Source organism: Toxotes jaculatrix, chromosome 23 (assembly GCF_017976425.1).
Source record: "Toxotes jaculatrix isolate fToxJac2 chromosome 23, fToxJac2.pri, whole genome shotgun sequence".
Classification (NCBI taxonomy): domain Eukaryota; kingdom Metazoa; phylum Chordata; class Actinopteri; family Toxotidae; genus Toxotes; species Toxotes jaculatrix.
In genome coordinates, this window is record NC_054416.1 from 10,814,158 (window position 1) to 10,827,204 (window position 13,047).

A 13,047-nucleotide genomic window follows, 5' to 3' on the forward strand; every position below is an offset into this window, starting at 1 on the left:
TGTTTGGCTCTTACTGCTTGCGTGCACTTCTGCCAGTGCAAATCTGGAAACTTCTCCTTCCTCTGCCTGGTTGCTAGGACACCTGCGTTGGACACACTTTGCAGAGGCGTGACTGGGTCTGGCCTGACCTTTGACCTCACAGAGCTCTAACCCTCATGACCTCAGCAGCGGTCTGGCACTTCATAAGGTGACCACTCCCACCTCACCGCTGTGTGTGCATGCACACAGAGTGGAGAGTGTGAAGGAAACTGTGTGTGTGTGTGTGTGCATGCTTTCCATTTGATCTACATGGCTTCTCTTTGCATTTAAGTCATTTTTATGGATGCTAAGGCTTTGATTTAAGTGGCTTTTTGCTGAGCTGTTAGGAATGGCACTGAAAGCTTCTCTGAACACACACACACACAGAAAAAGACATGCACACACATTGGGCAGGCCTAAGGCTTTCAGGTGCCCAGGGCAAGATTTAGCTTCAGGGGCCCCTGACCATATTTTAAGGCAGACGTCATCAACTGAAACAGGGAGGGTTTCGAGTTGGTCCTGTGTATACACGACCAGTCAAAAGCTTCAGAACACCTCTATTTTTCCAGCTGTTACTAAAATGTGTCTTTGTGTTTCTAAAATTAAAGCACAGGAAAAAGAAACTATCGGGACATTTTAAAAACAAGGAATCATGGAATCTTTTTACTGAACTAAACTTAATCGAAATTTTTGTCTCATTCAGCAGCTGGACACACCCGTGTCGTCATTTCAGCAATGGAAATGAAAGATTGTTTGGAAAGTCTGTCGTAGCACTGTTGCTGAAGATGCCACACGTGTGTTGCTTTCGCCTTCTGTCAAGTTCATCCCAAACCGGCTCCATGTGCACCATGTTCAGATCTTGAGTTCTGACAAAGTTTCTCTGCAAGTTTGCTGAGCTGCACAGTGTTAAACTCTGTAAATACAATCTGCACAAGGAGCCTTGGATGCAGTTTGACAACACAACTAAGTGAACTATGAAACACAAAACAAGCTACACATATGGGGGCCACCAGGAAGGGGCGGGGACCTGGGCAGTTGCCTGTTTTGCCACACATACACAAAGACACACACAGACATCTAGAAAAGCACTTGAATGCAGAGGCACAGAAAACGTGGGTTAGAGTATCATAGGCAACCAACATTATTCCACTGTACAAACACCCTGCAAAACCCCTGCAAACAGAGAGGGGGGTGGCTGTGTATGCATGTGTGCGTGTGCGCGTGCTTGTGGTGTCATTCTGTCTTGCTAGCAGCAGACACAGGCTCGCTGGGGAGGCGTCACGCCTTTATTTATTCATCAACCTTCTGGGAACCGGCAATGAGAGACAAGGTCAATACATTATTGCACACGTGTACACACAAACTCCCACACATACACACACAGACACATACACACACATACCCTTCAGTCCACCTATAGAACGACCATATATACAGCAAATACTTTTTTAGGATACCTCTGCCAACACATATACTGTAATGACTCATGTTAAATTGGTATCACAGTACACACACACAGACACACACAGACACACACACACACACACACACACACACTCTCTCTCTCTCTCTCTCTCTCTCTCTCTCTGTGTTCAGAGAGTTGTTGGCTGACGGGGCCATGAATCGGAGCCCAGAAAGCACACAGACCCTATTAAACGCTGCCGGATCTGCAACACACACCCTATTAAATGCTCCAAATCAGCTGAGTCAGCACGCCAAGAGAGAAAAGACAGGAGGTTTAGACAAAATGAGCCCCATAACCACGAGACACAACACACACACATAAAACTTTGCTCATGCTCACATACAGTATGCTGACATACTGCATGCCCATATGTACAGAAATGTGTGTACAGCTACAGAAACACCCAGGAACAAAGGAAAGCTGCAAACACAAAGAGGCACACAGACACACACATACAATGCAAAAACACACAGGCACACAAACACACACCAGTTTGGGGAACATAAGCATGTGCATGTGTTACTTCGCATCTGGCTCCTCTTAAAGCAAAACACAAAAGAAGTAGTATGTGAAGTGAATGTGGCAGTGTGTGTGTGTGTGTGTGTGTGTGTGTGTGTGTGTGTGTGTGTGTGTGTGTGTGTGTGTGTGTGTGTGTGTGTGTGTGTGTGTGTGTGTGCGTGTGTGCGTGTGTCATTTGGTCGGTGCTTTGATAGCTGGCGAATGAGGAGGAGGGCTCACCCGTGAGTCCAGACAGCAGAGAGAGAGAGAGAGAGAGAGAGGGGCCAGCCGCTGTCAGATACTCAAACACAAACCACATGCAGCTGTTCAGCGTCTGCCTGAGAGGCACGTGACACACACACACACACACAAGCCAGTCCACACACACACATACACACACACAAACAAACAACAGACACCGTAGCAACAGAGGCAAACATATCTTTGTTACTTGGGCAGTGGACAAGTGTGTGAGACTTTTTCACCACCACGTGCGTCTCAGTGGAAATCCTCAGGTTGTGTGTGTGTGCGTGAGTGAGTGTGTGAGAGTGTTTGGCTTGTAGTGACTTGTGAGTCATCTAGTGGGTTGTGGGTCTGACTGTGGGGTAAAAATAGCCCTGTGTGTCAAACATGGTTACAGAGTGATGATGAAACAACTGGCTGTACCAGCTGCTAACACACACATTGTTTTGGATGCACACAGCTCTGTAAAGTCACCGTCTCAACTCATTGCACAAACACTGTTACTTGCCAGAGCTTTCTCTTTTCTCTGTGATGTGTACGTGTGTGTGTGTGTGTGTGTGTGTGTGTGTGTGTGTGTGTGTGTAAGGGCGTCACTATGTCTAATCTTACTTGCCCCCTCTTTATCTGTGGGACACTCCTGTGCTAGTCTCAGTAGATCACAGAGAGAGAGAGAGAGAGAGAGAGAGAGAGAGAGAAAGAGGAGGTGTGTGTGTATGTGTGTGCGTGGGGTGAAGGGGGGGATGATGGGAGAAGGAGGACGCAGAGATGAAGGGAGAGCTGGTGACCTGAGCGTTTGATGTTAAAGTTTCAAGCCGACCAAGGAAAAACTTCAAACACTGCATAGAATTAAAAAGATTACCTTCCCTGTACACACACACACACACACACACACTATCAGTCCACAACAGGTCAGCCTGTCCTTGAGTGAGAGACAAAGAAAAAAGAGAGAGAGAGAGAGACAAAAATCTGCCCTGTAGTCGATCTCTCCTTTGTCTGTTAATCAACTTAAAAACTGATCCTAAGCCAGCGCTGTCTCCGTCTGCTGACCTGAAGGGGCAGAAAATGATCCCAAAAAAAGTCGGTGAGATCTTCAAGAGAGAAAATGTCAGAATAATCTAATATGACATGCTACATTAGCCTCAACAGAATCCAGCTGAAGCCTGTAATACACAAAACATCGGATGTATTTCATTTTTACTATAATGCAATTGTAGAGAAGTGCACCGTGAAGCTGTGGGTCTATGTGTTAATGTGCTAAGTACTGATCAGCACACACATTGTGCAAGATTTCCTTCACACAGACTTTACTTGGGCGAGCCGCCCAGGTATACTGACAGCCGCCAAAGTGTATTTGGCAACCCATTTTATCATTTTTTATTTTCAGTTTTTTATCCATCCGAGGGAACATTGCCATCCACATTCGATTAACTAGTGGACAATGCCCCCCTCCCGTCTTGTCTGCTGACAATCAAACATGATCTGCAGAGAGAGAAACAGGGAGACAGCCCAGTTTACCATCTTCTGATGGCTACTTCCTCATGATTATGTTCCATGTCACAACACAAAAGTCGTCTCAAACTGGTTTCATGAACGTGACAGTGAGTTCAGGCCTCCCCAGTCACCAGATCTGAATCCAGCAGAACAGTTGCGGGATGTGGTAGAACCGGATATTGGCAGCATCAATGTGCAGCTGACAAATGTGCAGATATGACACGATGCAATCATTTCAATGTAGACCACAATCTCAAAGGAATTTTCCCAACATCTTGTGGAATCCATGTCACGAAGAACTGAGGCTGTTTGAGAACAAACGGAGGAACTAACCCGTATTACTATGGTGTTCCTCATGAAGTGCTTTTTCTATTTTCTACACGAGCCAGTAATCTTAGATCACAATTTCCTCCCATGTTAACGTGGCACTAACACCTGAAACCACAAAACAACCTCAACCTTTATTGCAGTGTCTGTAAAATGTAGATGTGCAGCTTTCAGTTCACCTTCTTAGAAATCAAAGCGGTTAAAGAGTATCTTCAAAACAAACTGGTTTGATTCTGCGATGGCTTCTCACAGTCACACACTGTATGTTGTTAAAGACAAAGTCCATTAGGGGTCCAAGCACCTTTGGTGTCAACCAGAGTTGTTAGTTTAGATTAATTAAGGTGACTAGATTACTTAAGATTACTGAAAAGTAGAGAGGAATTAATCTAGTTTGCGGTGTGAGTTAACTGTGAGTATGTGTGCGCTCGTATGTACAATAAGTTTTGCACTACGGCTCATGTGTGTGTGCTGTTTTTTCATGTTAGGTGTGAAGCTTGAGGTTTGGAATCACTGCGAGATGGGCAGAGTGATAGACAGAGCGGTAATCAGAAATTTGTGGGAAAGAAAAAAAAATAAAGAAAAAGAGAAAACAAAGGGAAGATGAAAAAGCAGAGCATTGAAGGAAGAGGACGAGAGAGAGGAAAGCAAATAGTGCAAATACGAAAGAACAAATAAATCAAAGTTGATAATGAGGGTGAGGGTGTTAAAGAAGAGTGACAAAGAAAAAGGAGAGTGAGAAAGAACCACTCATCTCCCCATAAAGTCAGAGTTGTCAGTGGCAGCACTGTGGGTGGCTGTGGAGGATGGAGCGCAGACACACATACACACTCTCAGTGAGTGATGCATGCTAGCCGGTCTGAGCCTGGTGGCAGAGCTAGCCTTTATTGGTTAGGCAGCTGGTTTGATGTGGAGCCCACACACAGCGACAGGATGACAGACACACTGTAACACACACACACACACCACAGAGAGAGAGAGAGAGAGCGCATATATGCGTGGGTGTGGGAAGGTGATGTGTTGAGTTGGGCTATATGTATGCTTATATGGGAAAACTGCAATAGTGCATCTGTATGTGGGGGCTTGAGAAAGACTGTGTGTGTGTGTGTGTGTGTGTGTGTGTGTGTGTGTCTGTCTGTGTGTAATGTAAAGTGGGTTGGAAGTTGTGTGGGAGAGTATGAGACAGAGAGAGAGAGAGGCTGTATTTGCATGCATGCGAATGTACAGATGGACGACTGATACCTGTACACCTGTGTGTGGAGATGGTGAGATAAACAAGAACAAGAAACAAAAGGAGACATAACATGAATTAGTAGAGTAGAACAAAAGCAGAGAAAGGGATAAAGAAAATGTGTGCATGGAAAAGAAAATGTGATAAAGAAAAAAAATCAGAAAGAAAATAAGGGCAGAATGAGATCTAATGACTGAGAAGAAAAAGAGAGGAAGTCTAGAGAGGGAAGGACGAGAATGATGAAGAGTTAAACAGAGAGCGTGGAGAGTCTGGCTGTGACCCAGCTTTGTCTTTGGTTTCAGGGGAGGGAGGCTGGCAGAGGCAGGCAGGCTGGCTGCTCTGGCCTGGGGCCAGGCCACACACTGTGCCACGCTGCCCAGGAAAAGCCCCAGCTTGAGAGGGACAGGGGGCTTGAGGGGGAGGTGGAGAGATTCAAAGTCCAGCCCCCCCACCCCCCAAAGCACTTCAACAGGCCCCGGGGGGCACATTGTGCCCCCAGCTCAACCACTTGACACATCTGGTCCCCTCAGCCTGGCGAGGACTCGTTCAGCCTGGCAGTGTGCAGTGGGGCTACAAACCTGTCTGAGATCTAACCTGAGCTGGAGTGGCCTGTGCTTGACTAAATAAGAGCAAACAGTGGGACTAAAATACACTTTGCATTTGCCATGGGCTCTACAGCACAACATCCCTATCACACGCTATGAATTATGGGTGATTACTGGACACTAAGTTAGGCAAAGTTCAGAAAAGTCATGTCATCATCTGCCGCTTATCTGCTGCCCAGTCCACAATGCACCAAAGTCCTACGGCACCTCCCAGAGGTGGTGAGCCCATGGGAGGTGGTGCCGTCCGGAGTGGGGCTTAAACCCACGACCCTGAGAGACTGAATCTTATGCTCTACCAACTGAGCTAACCGGGCAGGTTCAGAAAAGTCAAATTCATAAATCTAACAAGCACCAAAACAAGCACAGTTACACAGTAACGTTCAGTGTTTTGTGTGCCACCTTTTGCTCTTCTATTGCTACTCTCCACAGTGTGTTACCATCAAACCATCACGGTGTGTTTTGTTATCAATGCTAGATAAACTGTTCTGTGATCAATAATTGGATATTTTACAGCAGCTTCTACTTCAGCCAATCTGATCAAGTCCGTTCTGAATGCCTCTTGTGTCAAAGACCCATGTGTCCAAAGGTCAATAAATCAAATCAACTCAAGGGTTCAGACGAGCTGGGCCAGCTCTGAGAAACTGGGCCAAGTTTTCTAAACTTCACAATATTATATCAGAGAAAACGTCAAAGGCAGAAGTCTCTGAATCAAAGCCAGAAGATATTCTGAGTGGGATCAGCTCAGCGGCTGCATCAGAGGCCAAGAAAGATCACAATTTGGCAAAAAGCAACTTGAAGGCAAGAAAGCAAGTGCAGCATTCAGCCCTGAGCCACTCACTAATGAACAATGTTTCACCATCACTTCCTATGACTGATTAAAACCCGGTGAAAGCTCCCTTGTATCAGTCCCTTGCTCATTTGTAGATTTCTACAAATACTTTCTGTTCTCTTTCCTGTCTCTTTTTTTCTATTCCTTCTAACCCCTGTGGGTCTCTGCTATGCTTCTGTATCTCTCTCCCTTTCCTGTTTCTCATGAACACATCTGAATTAAGTCACTTCACTGATATGGCTGCTTAGAAGACACAATGCCAAGCTGTGTACAAACCTTCTAAAAACTGGCAAAAAATAGTTTCATCCGTTTAAATGACGGTAAGAGAAAGAGCAGCCATGGTAGCCTATAGAATTAGACTGAATGTTTCCACCTTTTTGCCTTGTTTCTGCCCCTAATGAATCAAATTCTCCATTTCCTGCTTCTCCTTCTCTCATCCTTCCTCCGGCTCATCTATCTGAGTGGAGTACATGTACTGTATATACACTTGTGTGAATGTGTGTGTGTGTGTGTGTGTGTTAGAGCATGTAACAGCCCGAGGGCACAGAGCTGACTAAACTCCATTTTCCAGCTGCCTGGACAAGCCAACCAGCTACAAACCTCAGAGCCTCTGTTTCCGGAGGATGGCAGAGGACAATCGCCACGGCAACGTTGCACAGGGATTACATCACTGATAGGGGGAAGAAAATATGTCTTTCAAATGTGTGTGTGTTCGACGTATACATACATTTTGGCACAGGTTGGAGACTGCATCTGTGTGTGTGTGTGACAGTAAGTGTGTATTCACTCATATCCAGTGTCTACAAAAATGACCTCTGTGTTGAATGTACAATCACTAAAGCTCAAGTTACTACCAATCCTTCCTCTCTCTGTCTCTCTGTGTTCAGATATAAGGTTACCACTGGCTCCAGACAGTGAGGCTAATACTCCTCCTCCTCCTCCTCCTCCTCCTCTTCTCTCACCTCCCTCTCACCTGACCGGAGGAAGCGAGGAAGGCAGGGAGGGTGGGATGGAATAAAAGGATGAGAGAACAGAGACAGGAAGGGGGGGTGGGGAGAAGGAGGAGGAGGATGAAGAAATTGAATGGGAGGGAGGGGTGGAGGGACAGAGGACACACAGACAGGAGATTTATATAGAGGGAGAAAGAGAGATGAGAATGAGTGATTGTCTTGTCCACCTGCGAGATTGCCATGAAGAGAATGGACAGGAGATACATACCCTGCACACACACACACACAGAAACACAAGAGGAGACATGAGATGTGGGGCAGCCACAGCAGTCAATAGACAGAAACCTAAGATGGCGGAAGATGGGGGGCCCATATGACCCCTCCCTGCTTGTCTCCCCCTCTCTTAATCGAACTATGCTAGGGGCCCCATCGGGGTCATGCACACACAAACACACACACACACACACACACACACACACACACACACACACACACACACACACACCCCTGACCCTGCCCTTCCCCCAAACGAGCCCCTTATTGATGAGGTCACTGGCCGAGAGGTCATATCCAAGGGACTGAGTGAGAGATCGAGAGAGTGAAAAAGTTGAGTTGTGAGAGAGAAAAAAAGAAGAAGGTCTGGTTGGTAGTTCTGTCAAACTACCAAATAATCATCATGCAAAATGTTTGCTATTGCATAGAAAAATTAAATAAACATAGTTATAAAACACAGTTTTCCATATACATCAGCTCGAAGTGCAGCTACTGGGTTTCTATATGTTTAAAAAAAAACTCACCCAATTCTGAGACAAATGGAAAGTATTTTAGGCACAGAGACGTGCCGAGCAGAAGCTGACAAATATCGACACCTGGTCATTTCCTTCCTTTAACCAGAATGTTGTGCTATTTAGTGTAAAAGTCAGCCTTTTGGTCCAACCTACATATCCACTGCCACAGTCTTTCAGTGTGACAAATGTGTGATTACAAGAAACAGCAAAGGAAACTTTGATTTAATGAGAAGCTTGTTCTGATTTCCCGTCTCTCATGTTGTTATGAGAAACAGTAACACTCTGGCTTTTCATTTCACACACACACACACACACACACACACAGACTGATGAAATGACTGAGATAATACCTGTTGTATGAAATACACCCTTTACAGACACTCGCTTGATGAGACACACTCGTGTGACCGGGGGGGGGGGGGGTCTGATCACTACTACTGCCTTCGAGTGCTTACAGTAGCTGAACCTCTATGTTGAGATTTATCAATAGAGCTGGAGGCAACATCTAAGTATGTGGTCAGAAATAATAAAGCAGACCCAGACAAAATGATTTTTCTTTTTTTGGGTGGCTGCTCTAATTTAAAACATCAAGCAGTGGAGTGATGCTTGGTGCTGCAGCTACAACACAAAGAAGGGAGAATCATCCAAGACATGCGTTCAATGTCAAAGTATGTTTCAGCTGATTGATGGCCCATCGGCTGGTGTCTATTGTTGCTGTTTTGTTAATGAAAAGCAGAGCTTTGTGTCAGCGCTATACCCATACATGCAGTATTTCACAGTCTTGACTCAGACTCAAGTGACACCGGTCCAGCCTACTCTGGGACAGAAAGGAGGGTCTGACGATTCCAGGTCTTAGTGACAAGGTGTCTCTATTAGGGATGGAAACTTAAAGTCTTGATATTGACATTTAAAAGACATTTGATTGAGAGGAAGTGTGCAAGAGAGAAATAAGTGTGCACGTGTGAGAAAGCAGAGGCAGAAGTGAAACTGAAACTTTACCTATTTTGATAACTATGCAATTTGATTCTGTGTAGTTCTAAGATTTAACAGTAAAGCTACACTGAGTTTATGCTAATGGTGACAACGTGAGATTAACCTGTGACAGCTTTTTCATAGGAATGTATCTAACATGGGTAGAACACGTGTTCAGCAGACCTTGACAGACATGCACATTTCCTCTGTGGAAGTCTTCTGTCAGACTGCTCCTTGCTTTAAGCAATGAATAACTACTTCACATGATACTGTTGTGCTTAGAAAACCTAATCTCTTCATAAAATAATCTAACCACAGGGTCCATTTAGTAGCTGTTCTGGAGCTTTCAATTGCATAAGGTGAACTGTTGCCCTTGATACTCTCCGCCCTCTAAACATCATATCTCAACAACTCAGGTATCATAGAAAAACTTGCACCTCTGCAGCTGTATTTGCTTTTTTTGTTGTCTCATTCATGTGCAGTTCAACTTGTGATAATAATGTCTTCAGCAGCACATCAAAGGCAAAGAGTCAGGCTGAGCATTTCATCCTGTTTCATGTGCCTGCACTTGAATTTCGAGTTTTCCCCTTTGCTGAGGCTCATTTGACAACAGGCAGAAATGCCATCGATGCTTTTATTTTAAAATGCAGCTCCACATTTTCACAGCCAGTCAGACAGAAAAGTCAGGGATAAAAATAACTCCATAACAGACACACATCCAGAGAGCCAGAGAAAGTAAGAGCGAAATGGAGAAAGAGACAGAGCATGTGAAGGAACAGAAAAAAAAAATTAATCTTTGTTCTGTTCCTTTCTTTATCTTCCTGCAGCTCCCTCTCTTCTCTTTTCAAAACCAGCATTATCTTAAACTGCATAATCATCTCCTCTCTCTCCTTCGCTTTCATCTTTCTCCTCCCTCTGTTTCTCTGTCATCATCTCTGACATCAACTTTCTACTTCTTCATCACTCCTCCTCCTCCTCCTCCTCTCTGCCTCTGTGTGCAGGGATAATAGGTGCCACTATGCTGCATGGAAAACAGACACATACACGCAAAAACAGGGGCGGTGAAGGAAACTTTTCTGTGTAAACAGATAAATATTTGCAGTAACGGTGTGTTCTGTTACTCACCATGACACCTGCTCTACCCTCGCACTCAATCTTTTGCTCTCCTTCGGTTTTTCCTTCCTTTTGAACCTCTCTTTTTTTCTTCATCTATCTAAATCTTAACGTGTGAAGCAGAGAGAGCGATTTCTGAAATTCCTTCATCCCAAGTCTCAGCGTCACTCTCTGCCACAGACATTTCAATATGTGCAGACTTTGCTTCTTGAACACATTAAGAAGCATGCAGATGCAACATCTCACACACACACACACACACACACACACACACAAAAGCACATGCAAGTGCCTGATCCAAACACATGCACATGGTGCTGCGGTGATGCAAACTTGGCAAATTCGATTCCCACGGATGAACAGATGCTTGCTTCCCTTTTAACACTTCTCTCTCTCTCCCCTTCTTGCTAACAATCCTTCTTTCTCTTACCTCTTTGCTTTTTCTTCTCTCTCTTTGTTTTCGGTCTGAGACAGAGAGCACAGCAAGCAGAGGGAGAGGAGGGAAAAGCCAGAGAAGGACAGATGAGACAGAGAAGGAAAAAGAAAAAAACACAGAGGGGGGGAAAAAAAGAAAGGGAAAGAGACTGGGCTCGGCCACTCAGATGCTTTTTGCTTCTTCTATTTCTGAGCTGCAAGCCGGGTGTGTGTGTGTAAATGTGTGTGTGTGTGTTATTGCTATTTTTAAACTCCCACACAGTGGCTGACTGCTTGCGTCTCTTTCAGCAGGTCCAAACGACTGCACAAGTGCATACTAGGAAACTTTCTGAGTGTGTGTGTGTGTGTGTGTGTGTGTTCCCATACACACGTGTATAATGTTTTCCATTGTTACAGAGGTGGAAAATGTGCACGTGTGTGTGTTATCTTGAAAACACGCCCATGTTCACTCAAGCATTCCTTTATGCTCTCATTCCTGGTTATTCCTGATGTTTGAATGTGAATATTTTGCATAGAAGGATCACACACATACACACAAATAAACACACACTTATACACCCGCACAGTATCAATAAGAGGACCATGGTGATAACCCAAATGAAACCAGTGGGAGAGCTAAGAGCCAGCTGGGGCTCCTGCTTTTGATCTCATCACACACACACGCACACACGCACACACGCACGCAGACACAGCTAACACGACTAATAATGCCTGTAATTGCTTTGTTTTCACATGAAGTGAGTGAGTGCTACCTTCTCCCTCCCTCTTCCGATTTTTCACTCATCGCTCTTCTCCCTCCATCACTCATTCTGAATAACTGATTGTGAAGATTATTATGAATGAATGATTGAGGGCTAAGGGACGGCCACGGTGTGTGTGTGTGTGTGTGTATGTGTGTGTGTTATGTCATCTCAAAGGCAGCCATGCTCTATTAGCTGAGTTTGATTCATAAGTAGGAAGCCTCACGTCAGTGATTCCCTTGTCAGCACAATAGATCTATTACACACGCACATGCACGCACAGACACACGCGTGCGCGCATACACATACACACACACACAGACACACACAACAAAAAAAATGCAAGAAACGACAGCGGAAGGGAAAAAAGTGTGCCCCATGAGAGAGAAAGCTGAACAAAGAAAGGATGAGAGCCAGGAAACAGGAAGTGTGGAAGGAGGAAATGAGGGGAGGAAGGAACTTGGGGGTGGGTGGCGGGGACAGAAAAATGTCTTGAGAGAGCAAATACTGTTTCTGCTCCTGTGAATCTAAAGTATTCCTGCCTCTCCAAAAACGAACAAAAAGGTTATTCGGTCACCGAGACTCATCGCAGTGCCTCAGATCTACTTATACATCTAATTAGATCTAGATATTAAACTCAGCTCGCACTGCTTAGAGACCAACTTGTGCAAATCAAATGCTGCACAAAGTAAGTCTGACAGTTGACAACTCATCCAGCAACTCTGTGCTAAATAAATAATTGACTATGACTCTATGTGACTGATGCTAACCCACATTCGCATGAGTGGATGCACCCACAGTACCTCAGCCTACTCCTATGCACAATATGTGTCATTAAAACACATGATGGTACCGGAGGTAAACCAAGTGACGTTAATAGAATGGACAGATGTGAGCTTTGTGAAAGTAAATCAGTAAAGCTGTTGTCCAGAAGACAAGAAAAACCACAATAAAAAAACAGAGATATCAACAAAGACCCTTAACTTACACCTTCGTGGTGCAAGGGTTGGCATGGCAACCACTAAAGCACATACAGCTGTGCATGTGCATCATGAGCAACGAGTTGAAACATGTCACTGACATGTCATATTGCTGGAGACTAGCCACCCAGGACTGTATGACCAAGACTGCCACACACCCAAGAAGACACTTTATTATGGAAACTAAGGATTTACACTCCAGATATATGGATTCAAAATTTATTTAGAATTTTTCAAATTGAGGTTATTTTTGATTCATTTCTTCTTCTTCTGTGTGATTACTTTGCCATGCTTTGTAGTAGCCAAACACCCATATACAGAGCTTTTAGTATTCCTTTATCACTGATTACATCTTGTTACTAATT